The 15,733-nt window shown below is 39.8% G+C and overlaps 1 long non-coding RNA gene across 2 annotated transcripts in view; it reads right to left on the reverse strand.

Annotated features, from left to right (window-relative positions):
- LOC132226414 (uncharacterized) overlaps positions 1 to 15,733 on the reverse strand; it is a 113,762-nt gene that overhangs the window by 25,007 nt on the left and 73,022 nt on the right. Inside the window, exon 1 of one of the 2 annotated variants that reach the window (XR_009451046.1) lies at positions 13,189 to 13,299. The exons of the other annotated variant lie outside the window; for it this stretch is intronic. This is a non-coding gene — a long non-coding RNA (uncharacterized LOC132226414). Of the gene's footprint in view, positions 1 to 13,188; positions 13,300 to 15,733 lie in introns of those variants that run through there. 2 annotated transcript variants of the gene reach the window in all.

Consider the following 15,733-nt stretch of genomic DNA (forward strand, 5'->3'; position numbering starts at 1 on the left):
CTTCTTGGTGAGTCTGGCTAGAGGTTTATCAATCTTGTTTATCCTTTCAAAGAACCAGCTCTTGGTTTCATTGATTTTCTGTATTGTTTTTTTGGTCTCTATGTCATTTATTTCTGCTCTAATCTTTATTATCTCCTTCCTTCTGCTCACTCTGGGGTTTTCTTGTTGCTCTCTTTCTAATTCTTTGAGTTGTAGAGTTAGATGATTTACTACCATTTTTTCTTGTTTTTTGAGATAGGACTGTAGAGCTATAAACTTCCCTCTCAGGACTGCTTTCAATGTGTCCCATAGGTTTTGGATTGTTGTGTTTTCATTGTCATTAGTTTCCAGGATGTTTTTAATTTCTTCTTTGATCTCATTGGTAACCCAATCAATATTTAGTAGCATGCTATTCAGCTTCCAGGTGTTTGAGTATTTTGGGTTGTTTTTATTGTAGTTTATTTCTAATATTATGCCATCGTGGTCTGCGAAGACGCTTTTTATGATTTCAATCTTCTTGAATTTGGGGATACTTTGCTTGTGACCCAATATGTGGTCTATTTTTGAATATGTCCCATGAGCACCTGAGAAGAACGTATATTCTCTGGCTTTGGGGTGAAGTGTTCTGAAGATGTCTATTAAGTCCATCTGATCTATTGAGTCATTTAGGATTGCTGTATCTTTGCTGATTATTTGTCTATAGGACTTATCCAGTGCTGTCAATGGTGTATTAAAGTCCCCTACTATGATTGTATTGTTGTCGATCTCTCCTTTGATATTTTCCAGGAGTTTTTTTATGAATTTGGGTGCTCCTACATTGGGTGCATATATGTTTACCAGGGTTATATCTTCTTGTTGTATTGATCCCTTTAGTATTATGAAGTGGCCTTCCTTATCTCTTGTTAAGGCCTTCACTTTGAGGTCTATTTTGTCCGATATAAGTATTGCTACCCCAGCTTTCTTTTCCTTTCCATTTGCCTGAAAGATATTTTTCCATCCTTTCACTTTCAGTCTGTGTGAGTCCCTTCTAATGAGGTGGGTTTCTTGTAGACAGCAGATGTATGGGTCATGTTTTTTTATCCATTCAGCCACTCGATGTCTTTTGGTTGGAGCATTTAGTCCGTTTATGTTTAAAGTTATTATTGAAAGGTACTTGTTTGTAGCCATTTCTTTTTGTGTGTGTGTGTGGCTGTTTTCTTTCTGAGCTTTTTATTTCTTCTTTTTATACCAGTCCCTTTAGCATTCCTTGCATTGCTGGCTTGGTGGTGACAAACTCCCTTAGTCTTTTTTTGTCTGTGAAGCTTCTTATTTCCCCTTCAAGTTTGAATGATAGCCTTGCTGGATAGAGTATTCTTGGATTCAGTCCTTTGCTTTGCATCACTTTGTAAATTTCAGTCCATTCTTTTCTGGCCTGATGTGTTTCTGTTGAGAAGTCATTTGACAATCTAATGGGAGATCCCTTGTATGTAACTTTCCGTCTCTCTCTTGCAGCCTGTAAGATTCTCTCTTTGTCCTGAACATTTGCCATGGTGATTATGATGTGTCTTGGTGTGGGTCTTTTCGGGTTCACCTTGTTTGGGACTCTCTGGGCTTGTGTGACTTTTTTCTTCCCCACCTCAGGAAAGTTTTCTGATATTATTTCTTCGAGTAGGTTTTCTAATCCTTGTTCATCTTTCTGTTGTTCTGGTACTCCTATTATTCGTATGTTGTTTCGTTTCATGTTGTCCCAAAGCTCCCTTAGGCTCTCCTCCTGTCTTTTAATTTTTTTCTCCAATTGCAGTACATTTTGGGTGTGTTTTGCTTCCTTGTCTTCTAATTCACTTATTCGGTCCTCCGCTTCTCCTAGTCTACTGTTGATACTTTCAATGGAGTTTTTCATTGCAGCTATATCACTCTTCATTTCTTCTTGGGTCTTACTTAGGTTGTTGATTTTTTCATCTGTTTCTTCTAGCTTCTTCCATATGTTATCGATTTTTTCATCTGTTTCTTCTAGCTTCTTCCATATGTTATCGATTTTTTCATCTGTTTCTTCTTGCTTCTTGCAGAGGTTGTCGATTTTTTCCTCCATCCGGTTTATGCACTCTAGGATCCTTATTCTGAATTCTTTATCTGTCATGTTGCATGCCTCTGTATTACTTAGCTGCTTTTCTGGAGAGTCCTCCTTCTCTTTCCTTTGGGGGTTTCTTTGTCTACCCATGTTTGATCTCACTGACATATCTAGACGTTGAGTTGTTCAGTGGTTGCTCCCTTGGTGGCAGTGACTCCTTGGTCTGTGGTTGCTCTTCGGGCGGTTGCGGTAGCAGCTGCTCTTCAGTTGTCAGCAGCTCCTCTGGTGGGTGCTGTTCACAGCTGTGGTGGCTCTTCCGGCTGGTGGGGCGAGGTTTCACGTACAGCTGCTGTTCCTCAGCAGAGGATGAGGTGCTCAGGAGGTTGCTGTTGCTTGGATCTGCTGCGTTGATTTAAAGGCACAAAATACAACACAACAAGGCACCACGTACCAGGCACTATACACAAATATATTCACGATATTAATAACCCCAATTAAAGGTGACCACCTGAATTAAGAGAATTAGGGGATAAGGAAGAAGGAAGAGAAAAAGATCAAAGAGAAAAAGGAAAAGAAAAGTAGGGACCAAAAAAAGGGAGTGCAAAAATGAAATTGGGAAAAAGGAAGGGGGAAAATAAAAGCGAGAAAAGAAAAGAAAAAAAAAAAAAAGAGCGAAAAGAGAGAATGAAGTGGAAGAGGGAAGAGACTTTTTATGTGAGGAGAATACTCCTATAGAACAGCCATTAATCCCAACAAATTCCAGCAACAGCTCCCTGGATATGAATGCAAACTAGAAACAACCAATAATATAACGATGAAAATAGAATGGTGAACACTAATCCCAAAATAAAATAAAGAAAAAATAAAATGGCACTTTAAAAAATGGTAAAATGGTAGCAGTAATAATACTGGTTAAAAATAAGAAGGTAGTAATTAAAAGGGTAAAATCAGGTGATGGAAAAAGAAGAAAAGAAAGAAAAAAAAAGAAAAAAAAAAAAAGAACAGAAAAAAAAAGAATGAAAAAAAAAATTGGTTTCTTAGTTAAAAAGTGAAAAAAGAAAAAAAATTGCAGTAGTGAAGGTCCTTCGTTTCTTCTATTCTTCAGTGTGGCTCGCCTTAGACCTTCCAGGTATTCAGGAGAGTGTTGAGTTTCCCTGCGATATACTGTTCCTCTGTGTTGTAAACCACAGTCCTTATTTTAAAGCATGCCGCATTTATTTCCCAGACTGCCTTATTTTGTGTTTAGCAAAGAGTCAGTTTGTGGGTCAGCCTCTGGGTGGCAGTGTTCTGGGGTTGGCCTCTGAGGCTATAGGGCCTCTCTGTCCAGTGGAAGTTCACTGCCCAGAGCTGACTGCGTAATAGTTAGTTACAGGCGCTATGTTGTTGCTGGGATTGAAAATCCCCCTATAGGCCAGACCCTGTTAACTCCCAGGGACTGATCAGGTTATCTTAATCCTTGATCTCGTACAGGGTGGAATCTGGGTGTGGCTGTGCTCCTTGCCTGGGGGCTGGGGGGAGGAGACTCCCTCTCAGGAGCGGGCGACTGCCCCAGTCCGGGGCTCTGGGGTGTCTCAGCACTCAATTCACTACCACCTCTCCCGGCTCCCCCTCTTTCCCCAGTCTCTCCCCAGATTCCACTCCCCAGCACACTCTCCCTCTCTTCAGCACAGGTGAGTGTCTGTATCCGAAATGTCCCATGAACAGGATTCAGTGAAAACAAACAAACAAATGCCGGCCGCGGAAACGGGGAAGGCTTGGTTTCTGTAAGCTTCTTCTCTTACCGGGACTGCATGGTCAGGTCAGCTCTTCAGGCTGCCCCCTTTAGGCTCAGTCCTCTGTGATCACAGAACCCAGCTCTCAATTTCCCTGGCGGCGCCAGGAATCCCGCGGTTCTCCTTTCCCCCGTCAGGGGCTGTGCCTGTCCCAAGGGACGCGGCTGTCTGCCACGCGGTCTTCCTCCGACTCTCTGGGCTCAGAGGTCTGGCAAACTTTCCTGCCCAAATCCCTGGTTTTTTTTTACCTTACCAGGGGAGTTCTGCTCTTCCCGGCTGTAAACCCTCTCACCAGCTGAGCAATTTCGCCAATTCGGTGTGAGTGTTACTAGCTTCAGCTGCTCGTTCCATTTGCTCCGGGACACGACCTGGGACACGTCTGCCTATATCGCCGCCATCTTGGTTCTCCTTCCACCACTTCTTGATCCTTCACCCCTCTCTCACATCTATCTTATGATTAAAAAGAGTTTTAGGACACACCAGAAAAGCGAATGTGTTAAATCACATACTTATGTAAACATTTCTTTATCAAAAGATACTGTGCTGTGATTAGTATATTTCTGTTCCTGGAAAGAAAATAGGTGAGCTTTATCATTGTTGACCTCATGTGCAGCAATGTCTTTTTAAATGTATTTCTGCATTTGAACTCTGGCCTGGTTCTTAAAACTGACAATAGCCCGCCTACCAGAGGTTCATCTACCTCTGGAGAAAGAGGGTCCAAGTATGATCAATGAAGATCGTTTTATGTTTACAATTTGTGGTTTAATCCTAAGAAGTTGGAAGTTGAAAATAGGAAGGTGCAAAGTTATGCTGACTTGTTCTGGGCCTCACACCCCTCAGCTGCACCTGCTCAGGTGTATGTAGTCAAATGCAGGTAATCTAGTCCCATGTATTTGGTGATGGGCAAGCTGACAGGTGTTCTAGGATTGCCTCAGCTATAGATATAGAGCAACTCCGATGGGTTCACACGTCCACCCTTCAGCACACTACCTTAGGCATGCCCTCTCTGTGGCTGTGGCAGAGGGAAGATTGCAAGTAGAGACATAAAGGTACCTTTCCAAGTTTCTGCTAGCATCCTATTGCTCAAAGAAAGTCCCACGGTCAGGTCTAGAGTTGCGGTACACAGACATGGCAAGGTTACCTTTCCACAGGTGTGGATAGAAGGTGGCGTAAAGAATGGGTCCTTGATGTAATCAACCTACCACAATGCAGATGAGATCAATTGGGTCACTTGAGAAAGGTCACCAACTCCTAGGAGCCTGGAGTCCCTACTAGACCTCTTTGACTCCAGCACCTGACTTTTAACAGCTACAATAGACAGAGAGTCTTTAATGTATCAGATGTGACAGCCTGCACATCAGTTAGCAAATGTATCAAAGAAAGTATGGGGTCACTAACATTTTAAAGAGATGGAATAGAAAGTCCAATTTTATTGTTAAAGTAGAAAACAATGAAAACCAAGAATAAAATTGTAAGGACAGAGCCACAGTGAGAGAAGTGGTTCTGAAGCACATGCCTCTGAGTCTGCAAAAAGAACAAAAGCTGTCTGGCTAGGAGGGCAAAGCATTTTACAAAGGAATAAAGGAGGAATGAAATGAAAGGATGAGAATCTGAGTTTATACCATTTACATTTCAAACGTTACTAATTTCTGTGTCTGGGTATTATTTTTCTAATTTATTTTTGTTTCAGCTTTATTGAAGTCTCATTGACAAGTAAAGTGGTAAGATATTTAAAGTATACCATGTGATGACTTGATATGCGTACACATTGTGAAAGAATTTCCAACCTCCAATCAAGTTAATTAACAGTGAATTTTCTTTTTCACTGGGTAACAAAGTGTGCATTTTAAAAATAGATTTCATAATAAAAAATACTAGACAGTGGACCTTCCTAAGATTTGCTTTTTTTAAAAAAAGCACCTTACTAATTATGAGCCCTTTAGAAATTCGGAGAAATAGTCATAAGGGTAGAGTCAGCCATCTTTCTTCAGTGAATTAGACCAGCCAGTTAACCTTCTGAGTCACCTTCTGTTTTTAGGATTTCACATGCCTTTGAAGGAAACAAGATAGCTAAGGTAAATAAATATATCCGATGACTACTTTCTTAAAAGTAATCTTGATTGTTCCTTAGAGTAGTGTCAAGGCTGAATAAAATTAAGAGCACACAAAGAGATCTTTAGTGTTAATTCATCTAAAATAGATGCTTCATGAAGGGACCAAAGTGAGGCTATTGCCACCTACATTCAAATTCAACACAGAGTAAAATAGACAGGTAACATTTTTCATAGCTGATGAGTGACTTTGAATTTAATTTTATCCTGTGGCTAACTTCTAACTCTGTGTCTCGTCTGACACAACCGTTTTCATTACAGGGCTCATCTGAATGTCACAATGACTTTCAAGAGTATTAGTGTCACTATTACTTGTCACTTTCACCTATTTGTCCTGCTGTGTTGACTTTTCACCTTCAAAGTCTCTGTTGCTTCCTTATAGGGTACATTAGAGGCCACACAAGAAAGTTGTATTCTTTCTTCTTAGAGGCAATTGCTTAGGCTGGACAGGAATGCTGCGTGTTAATGGGATAAGTGCCAAAAAAGCCAGAATCTACAGTAGGTTATCCAGGGCTTCTCTTGTTACCATGGCAGTCATTTTCAACTAACTTGTCCACACGAATTTGTCATATTATCATTAGTAATCATAGTAGGAATAGGAATAGTTAACCATATTTTGCATGCTGAATTTGGCATTTCACCCATTTTATCTTATTTAATCTTCACAACAGCTTTTCCAGAAGTTACCATTATGCATATTTTTCAAACAAAGAAATTGAGGTTTACAGAGATTGAATTATTGTTCCAGGTCAACAACTGAGTTATTGGCAGAGCTTGCCTTCAATTTTAAGCTATGGTTCTTTCTCCATGGGAAACTGCTCCTTTTCTTATTCTTGCACCTTAACTTGGAAAGATAAAGCTATATGTCAAGGCCCAAATCCTATGGATTTCCCATGGCTTTGTATTCACCGTACAACCTTTAAAAAGTCCAGCCAACTCCTTGGTGTAGTAGAGCCTGGAGGTTCAGGGACTCAGTTCTGGTTCTCTTATTTAATTGACTGTGTGATCTTATATAGGTCATCTACCCTTGCCCAGTTGGTGTCCCCACTTCTCTGAGCAAGTTACTATTTTTGTACTACCCACTTCTCAGGATATTTTGTGAGGACCAATGAGAATTAAGTAGGTGAAAGGACTTCGCAAACTGTATAGCAATGCACACATGCTATTGTGATTTCTGCCTTATTAATCTCCTGCTTGGGCCTTGGAACAGCTGTGTCATGTTCTATTTCCAAAAGGGATGCATAGCTGGGCAGTCAGGCTAATATTATTCCACCTTTAACTAGATTACCCTCCCGCTGACCCTCTGCTCCTTTCCCATGAATGTTGATGATTTATCTTTTCAAAGCAAAACAATATGTTCTGACCGCTTCCCTCCTCCGACTGCACTTGTCGCTCTGTGCTTGCCTGTTGTGTTTTTTCTACAGGACTCAAAGAATGGGAACCTAATGCAAACACCACTGCCAATTAACACACGCTTACAGCTCTTGCAAATGATTGTTCCCTGTCTCCCAGAACTCAAAGGGCGCAGTTTTTCATCTGTGAATTTTTCACGGTCCTATGAAAATATTCAGCTATGTGATGCAGACATTCTGCACTTATAAGCAAGCTGTTTCAGTGATTGAGATTTTACAATTTATTAGTGATGTCCCGAGGATCCCATGAGGCATTCTGCAAAATCTCCTTATCCTAAAGCCACCTTGTTTAGAAAGTGTCTTTGATCTGATCCAAACCAGGATATAAGCCTCACCTACCTCAACTGAGGGAAATGGCTATAGGGTGACCAGCTGTTCTGGTTAAGCAGACACTGTCCCATTTTTAGCACAAGGTCCCAGAAAACCCCTCAGCCCTGAGTGCACTGGAGGGTTAGTCACCCTAGAAATGGTGCATCTACTTCCTGCTCCTGCCCTGGCTCTTTGCCCTCTGCATTTGTCAGGCTCCAAGCGCGGTGAATAATTTTCACCTACCTGTTACTTGCATAAAGTCTATTTGGAACAGCATTAAAAAAATAAAAATAACTTAAAACTTTATTTTTGCTCTCTCACCAAATACCCAGAAGCTGTGGCTGAGCTCCCGCTGTTCACACCTAAAGAACACAGGCGCCAGTGCTGCTGCCTGTCACCTCCAGAGTCACTAGGGTCCTCGCTGCATATTTTGTATTCAAAACTCTTGATAAATTATCGGGTGGTTTTCATGGTTGTAGTCCTCGCAGAACAATAAAGCAAAAATGTTTGTCATCCATGTAGTACAGCTGCAAAAAGTGTGTGGGAGTGATAATTGGATGACACCCAGGGAAGGGGAAAAACATAAAAAAAAAAAAAAGCTTTTCACGGAGGATGCAATGGCTTGTGGAAAGCCAGCCAGTGGCTGGACAAGCTCCCTGGCCAGGCCCTGCCTGAGGAGCGCCCTTGTCTTGCTGGCCAAGGCAGGTTCCAGCAAGACCCTGGTCCCAGGCCCCAGGCCACACCCATGGCTGTCAGGTTCAATGCTTTCCACTCACTTTGGCAGCCAGGGTAGCCTGAGGGAAAACTACATTTCTGTTTCCAAGGGGGCCACCGAGCTATAAAAGGCCAATTGCCTTTAACCCTCAAGAAGACCCTTTGACGGCAGGGCTTTGATCCCCATAGGCTCGTGTGCACCGGGACAGGCAGCTGTCAGGACTGCGCCTCTGGCAGAAACACGGAGGGGAACGTGGGTTGCCATGAAAGAAACACTACAAATGTTTGATCCTCTTCTCCCCACCCTCCCCCTCTCAGATTCCTCCTGGACAATGGAGGACACTTGGGAGAATCAGTAAACAAAGCAGCATTCATTCACTCTCATCTGAGCAGGGTCGGTTCCTCTTTTCAATCACTACTCAAGGAAAAGCTCAAAGGTATAAAAATCATCCCACTAGTTTCTTAGCTTTTCTAAGGTTGCATCCTAAGCCATCAATTGACAGTTCATGACTTAAAGGTAAAGTACTCCTATTTTCAAATGGTGTGGTAAACAACATTTGTGTGTGTGTGTAGTATGGGTTATTCTTTACAAAATTCACTGGAGGATGCTAAAGGCCATACTTTAAGGATGAAGAGCTATATCCCCTTAACTCTGGAATGACTCATAAGGAAAAATGTAGAAGCCACATTAGTCTATTTCTGAGGGCCATTTTAACCTGTGGCATGGGATTCCTACAGAGAAGATGAAAACAGGGTGGGGGGTGGCTTTGACTTGAGCTCCTTCTACTTGCTGAATTATCATTTCATGAGATATCATGCTTACAACGGGGGGAAGGAACAATATCTGTGTCCTCCCTGGGGCAATGAGTCAAGGGCCTCGACATGGACAACCAGATCCCAGGAGGTTCCTAGATCTATAAGCACAGCTTAGAAGACAGTTGCAATAAATAGGAAAAATGACAGTCCCTGTGCAGTTCACAGAAGACTCTGGGAATCCTTAGGGTATGTGGCTGCTGCAGGGGTGCAAAAGCTTACCAAGGCTCTGTGCAACCTTCTTGCAGGCTGACAGTATACTTTTGTCCCTAGACATGGGTTCTCAACCTTGTCACTATTGGCATTTGGGGCTGTATCCATCAGGGACTGGCTTAGTTTGGGCTACTATAGCCAAGTACCATAGACTGGGTCGTTTAAACAACAAATATTTGTTGCTCACAGTTCTGGAGGAGACTGCAAGTCCAAGATCAAGGTGTTGGCAGATTCATCTTGGGTCAAGGCCTACTTCCTGGCTTGCATGGGCTGCCACCTTCTCGCTGTGTCCTCACATAGCAGAGAGAGATCATCTGTCCACCTCTTCTTACAAGGGTACTAATCTCATTCATGAGGATTCCACCATTATGACCTAATGGCCTCCCAAAATTCCCAAAGGCCCTACCTTCAAATACTATTCACTTGGGAATGTAGGCTTCAACATAGGAACTTTGGAGAGAGACATTCAGTCCATAACAGGGTCCACCAGAGAAAAAGAACCAACAGGAGTTATATACAGTTGACCTTTGAACAATGTGGGTTTGAACCATGAAGGAAATCTACATATAAGTGTACCCACACATTACAAACACTCGTTCTTCAAGGGCCACATATATTTTCAATCCATGGTTGGGATTTTGCATATATTGAGGGCCAATTTAAGTCATACTCAGTTTTCTGGCTGTGCAGGTGGTTGGCACCCCAACCCCCATCTTTTTTAAGGATCACATTGTTTTATATATATATATATATATATGTTTTATATATATATATATATATTTTTTAAAAAATATATATATATTTTTTATATACGTATATATGCATGTGTAATATATATATATATAATCTCACTGGTTTCCCACTCTAGGAAACCTAAGGCCTTTAGTAGATCAGATGACGCCCACCCACATGACGGAGAGTATCTGCTTTACTTAAAGTCAACTGATTGTAGGTGCTAACTACATCTACAAAATACCTTCATAGCAACATATAGAAATAGTTTTTGATTAAATAATTGGCTTCTATAACCTAGGCAAACTAGACAACTAATCATCGCAAGGACCAACTGATAATCCTTTGCTGAGAGAGGCTATCTGGGCACTGTAGGATGCTTAGAAGTATGTCTGAGCTCTATTTGTTAGATGCCAGTTAGCATCCCCACCCCTCCCATTCCAACAAAAAAGCCTCCAGGTATTGCCAAAAGTCCTGCAAACATCACTTTCCTAGGACATGGAATAAAGAACTTTGGTTTCAACTGCCACCCCACAAATGGTCCTGTTATCCATAGCTTGATGTAGAGAGCCAAAATAGGAATGCTATGTTTTCAGAATCATATATTTTCACTCAGACGTTATTTTAACACACTGAAGGTTAAAAAGCTTAATTGATATTTTTATAAGCTCACAGTGGGCAGGACATCTAAACCTTTGGGTGGGCATAGTCTTAATATAAGAAGTAAACAATGATTTCTACCTCCAGCTACAGTCGTGTACTCTCTCCCTAGAGTGACAATTACTGTTCTTCTGAATTAAAAATGAAATAATAACTTAACTGAAGCTGAAATTTGTCCCAGAAGGCTCAGTTAACCTGTTCAAGCTGGGCCCTACACTCAAAAGAAGAGCTCTATCAAATATTCTGGAAAAGCTTAATATCATAATTTTGCTATTTCATGGAACAGAATATTTTTACTTACTAAATACATAAAAATAGCTTCAGGCTTGATATAAATTAAAACAATGTGACAAACATCCACTTATCATAAATTATAGATTTTTTCCCATTTTTGTTGCACTGCTATTAACAGATTTTTATATGTATCCTTCTAATATAACAAAACACGTCCTGTGCTCTTTCAACCATCTGGTGTGATATGACACATGGATGGCAAACTGCTATTTTAAGCACTGAATGCATTATCTGTAACCAAGCATGATTATCTCCTGCATTGTTAATTTCCCACTGTGCTAGTGTAATTCTGGTATTTTCCTGGTCATGCACAACTGTATCTTGCAAGCAGCCCACATATCTTAACAATGAAAAAAAGCAGAGAGTTCTCTAATTGTACTTTAATCACAAAGTTCTGGTGCCTGGGTTGGGAAACGAAGACTCCAGAAGGCTAATGACCCATTGTTTGTAAATGAAATGTACATATCTATTTAGTTGTTTCAAGCAATGCAAAGAAAAACATCCAATTTGAAATTTTGACCCATTAAGCATCATGGCAGAATGCGGAGATTTCCTTGGCATTCTTCTTGGCCCATTAAAAACTAAATAAACTTTTTACTGGACTCTTAAGTGAGCTTTATCTTCTGTCTGATTTACAGTGTGGTTAGCTGAAAACCAGATGTTGGATGTGCACCGGACATTGGCATTGCCAGTCCAATAAAGTGTTCACTTTTCCAATAAAGTTTTAAGAAGCCGAGGTAGAGCCAGGCAGAAGCAATACTATAGGTTTATTTCTGAAGGAAGACTTCTTTGTTTTCTCCAAACCTACCTAGATGCTAATGCAAGGCTGCTCGCCTACAATAGGTGAGTGATGACAACTTCTATCCTCTTCCAAATGTTTAAAGAGAAATGGATCTAACCGGCGAGAGAAGGAGCAGCCAGGATGTTGAAGGATTTTTTTTCATCCTTCACCTTAATCCTCTCTGTGTGGCCCTTTTCATCCTGCCTTAGAACAAAATGAAAGTGATTTATGTATCTTTATGCACTGAGTCAAACATAAATACATGCTCTGCATCAGTTAACTAATATAAACTCTCCTAGGTTACAGGTTAATCTTACACACTCAAAAATAAATTATAAGCAATAGTCTTTATTATGAGGATGTCACAAATTAATAATTATATTCACTTTGAGCCTTAGCGTTGCACAGCAGTATATTATTTGCCTGAGGAAGTCAGTAAATTATGGTCTCACCTATTCTCAGGGGAATTGCATTTTTAACAAACTGATTTTTCACTACACTTTTCACTAAATTTAAGTGCAAACATTTAACCTTATCCTTCCCCCACCCTTACCCCCCAAAAAAGACAGACATGTTTTGGCTCATTCTGCATGAGGATAGCAATTCCTCCTTTAATGAAGTAAATAACCTTTTTGTTATGTCTTTGTAAATTCATTATAGCTCAATGATGAAAGGTGAACAGCCTGGATTAGTTGTTTCACATGGTTATTCTCATTTATCTCTCATAAGAACCTTGAAAATTAGATATAATTATTCTCATTCCCAATACAGTAACTGAGGCTGTCTAAGAATGTGCCACTAATAAGGGGAGAGATTTGAAAACATATCTGGTGATCAACCCCATGATCTTGTCACTCATTAAGTATGATCTGCAGTTCATTAAAATGTTTGCATGATAAGCTCTGGACAGTTTTACCCTCAGAGCTCGAATATTCTTCTAATTCTTGGCCAGAAGACATTAAAAGTTGCTATACCTAAGACATATTACAATTACATATTAGATGTCTAATGTTAAATGTCTCAAAATTATGGGAGACAACACTAACTTGGAAAGAGACACACAGAATGGATCATCAGCTGACTTACTATCTTTCCATAAGGAGACTAAGAAACATAAACCTATTGCTAGTCAAGAGACCTAATCTTGTATATTTTTAAAACAAATATTCCACTCTAAGAGTCCGAGCTGTGCTACAGAGTATAGTCAATTCTACCTGGGCACAGTTTCATTGAGATGAGTCATTGAATTACAAGTATATGGACTAACAAAAATCAAAATTGTCACTATAACTCATCTGCATCATCTTTTTCTTTCCCCTTCATACACATATATCAAACCAACCCTTTTTACCTTGTCTCTGGTTTAAGCCTCAATCCTTTATGTGAACACAACAACCACCATGAGTGCCAGAATCTTCTCTGTTCTGTTCCTTGTTGGGTTTCTACCACCAAACCAGTTTCTGGCATGGAAAATATACTCAGTAAATATTTACCAAATGACTAATTTAACAATGGACTGACATATGAATAAATGTTTTATGTCATGAAGATTCAAGATGGTTCGTATTAGGACTTTTAAAGAAATGTTTCAAATAATTGATAGTTTGCAAATATCAGTCAAGGGCATTTAAGAATTATTTCTGGCTAAAGAACAGCCTAAAACATATTAGACATTAAGTAAACACTTATTAAAATGAATAAAGGATAAATGAAAAAATGTGGGAAGTATTATTCATATAACATGAGTTGTCCCAAGAGGATTGCACCATACATCTAAACCTACCTTGTAAATGAATAGTTGGCTATAGTAAAAAGAAAAGATAAGAAAAGCCTTGTAGTTCTGCCAATTTTTCCACTGTTAACTTAGCCATTACCCACTGTGTAATACATAATTGGCTTACAACATGTGGAAGGGGGAGGTTCTAATTATGGAGAAATTAATGATTCAAAAAATAATTACTCCAGATCCCTTTACATTGTGTGGTTTTCATTGTATGGTTTTAGTAAAGAGAATGTGACATTCATCACAGCCATATCCAAATTCCTTTAAGATGACAGAAACGTAATACAACTTGACATGAAAGAATTTTGTTCAGCAAGTCCACATGCAGCACTCCTGCCAAACTCCTGGCCTTTCCCATCCTGCCATGGATTTTTTTTTACCTTTTTTTTTAAAAGACTGATTTTAGAGAAAGGAAGGAGAAGACAGAGATCAGTTGCCTCCTGCATGCACCCCAACCAGGGATCGAACCAGCCACCTTTCAGTATACAAGAAGATGCTCCAACCAACTATCTGAAGCATATGCATTTCCTCCCAGTGCACTATTTCTCCCGAAATATCACTCGACTAGTTTTCTCTATCATATTCCAACTATTTCATATTCCCCATGTGTCTTGCCAATACCCTTGTAGGTGCATATCCTAAGCCCATACCCCTTAGACAAATTCCTAGAAGTTATATTCCTTTCCTAAAGTGTTCAATGATAATTCAGTCATTAATTCTAAAATTGTCTTCTATTTTTCCCCATTTTCTCTTTTTCTTTTAATTGCTCTTTCTCTAAGCACAAACTTCATAAGTTGCCATAAAAGTCTTCATTTTTCCAAAATTGCTTTACTGTGTGTGGGATTCTACTAAAAGGATTGTGAACTTTCCCTTCATTTCTGTACGCCCACTCAAAACTGAACAAGAAGTAGTATTAAACAGAAGCAGGAGATATTAAATTCATCAGGAACTTCCCAACAAAGGAGAAATTGTCTCTGTAATAAGCGAAAGTGTAGAATTCCTCCCTGAGGACCTGTAGGGTTGGGAAGAAAGCAGGAATATCTGGAATAATTTAGATGAACCTCAGTAGAGCAGGAAAATATTTTAGGAAGTCATTTTTATCCTCATGGTTTTCCAAAACAGCATCAGACAACACAAAGCATTCTTACTATACCACACCTACTATTGATGCAGGTAATCAAATACTCTCACATAGAAAATTTAGTCTGACCTTAAATTGAATAGGAGATAAACAATATCATGTTTGCTCAAATTTGAAGTTTCCACAATTACAATTATTTTTATGAATTAGTGATTTCAGAGTCCTAGCTCTGAGTTTTCTTCTTTTTTGTCCTTCTTTAGCACTCCCACAGCCTCACCAATAAACCAATTGCTCTTGCCTAAAGCTTTCACAGCTAAATGACACCTTCATTAAAAATATATAAAAATATATACAATTTAATGTTAAATTAGAAAGTGTTTTTATCTTCTAAAGCCATGTGTTCTAAATTCTGAAATCTAGGTTAGTTCTAAAATCTAGCCTGCCAAGGCACTGAAGCACACTGTTTGAGCAGAACTGAATGGAAGCTTGGGGAAGTCTCGGTGCTTGATAGGTATTTGACTTCTGCTAATTGCAACACGTGGCAGTTGCCAAGGTTGGAAGAGCCATGGAAGGTGGGAAATTACACTAAATCCAGTGCCCAGGAATGCATTAGAAATAAACACAGGCCATTCTGGTAGAAAAAAAACATGAATAGTCAAAAGCATGGGATTTAAGGAGGAAAACTGTGGTCATGAAAAATTCACCAGCATAGCTCTGAAAATTGCATTTCAATTTAAGGAGACACCCTCAGAGGTCACATATAGACCAACTTCCTGCTCATCTTACACATCAACCAAAGAAAAACAAGCTGAGGCTGTGATGCCCTCTCCACTTCCTTCCCAGTGTCACATAGCTAGTTTCATGGCAGAGTTATGTTGGGAACATGTATCTTTGGAATTCTAACCCAAGGTTCATTCAACAGCTCTGTGATGCCTCTTAGGAGTGAGAACAGACTCCTTGGGAAGAAGGAAAATATTTCCTGGCTTCTTTAAAATACAAAATGTGTCATATGGAACTGAGCACTATAATTCA

The sequence above is a fragment of the Myotis daubentonii genome, chromosome 2, assembly GCF_963259705.1.
Source record: "Myotis daubentonii chromosome 2, mMyoDau2.1, whole genome shotgun sequence".
Taxonomy (NCBI): domain Eukaryota; kingdom Metazoa; phylum Chordata; class Mammalia; order Chiroptera; family Vespertilionidae; genus Myotis; species Myotis daubentonii.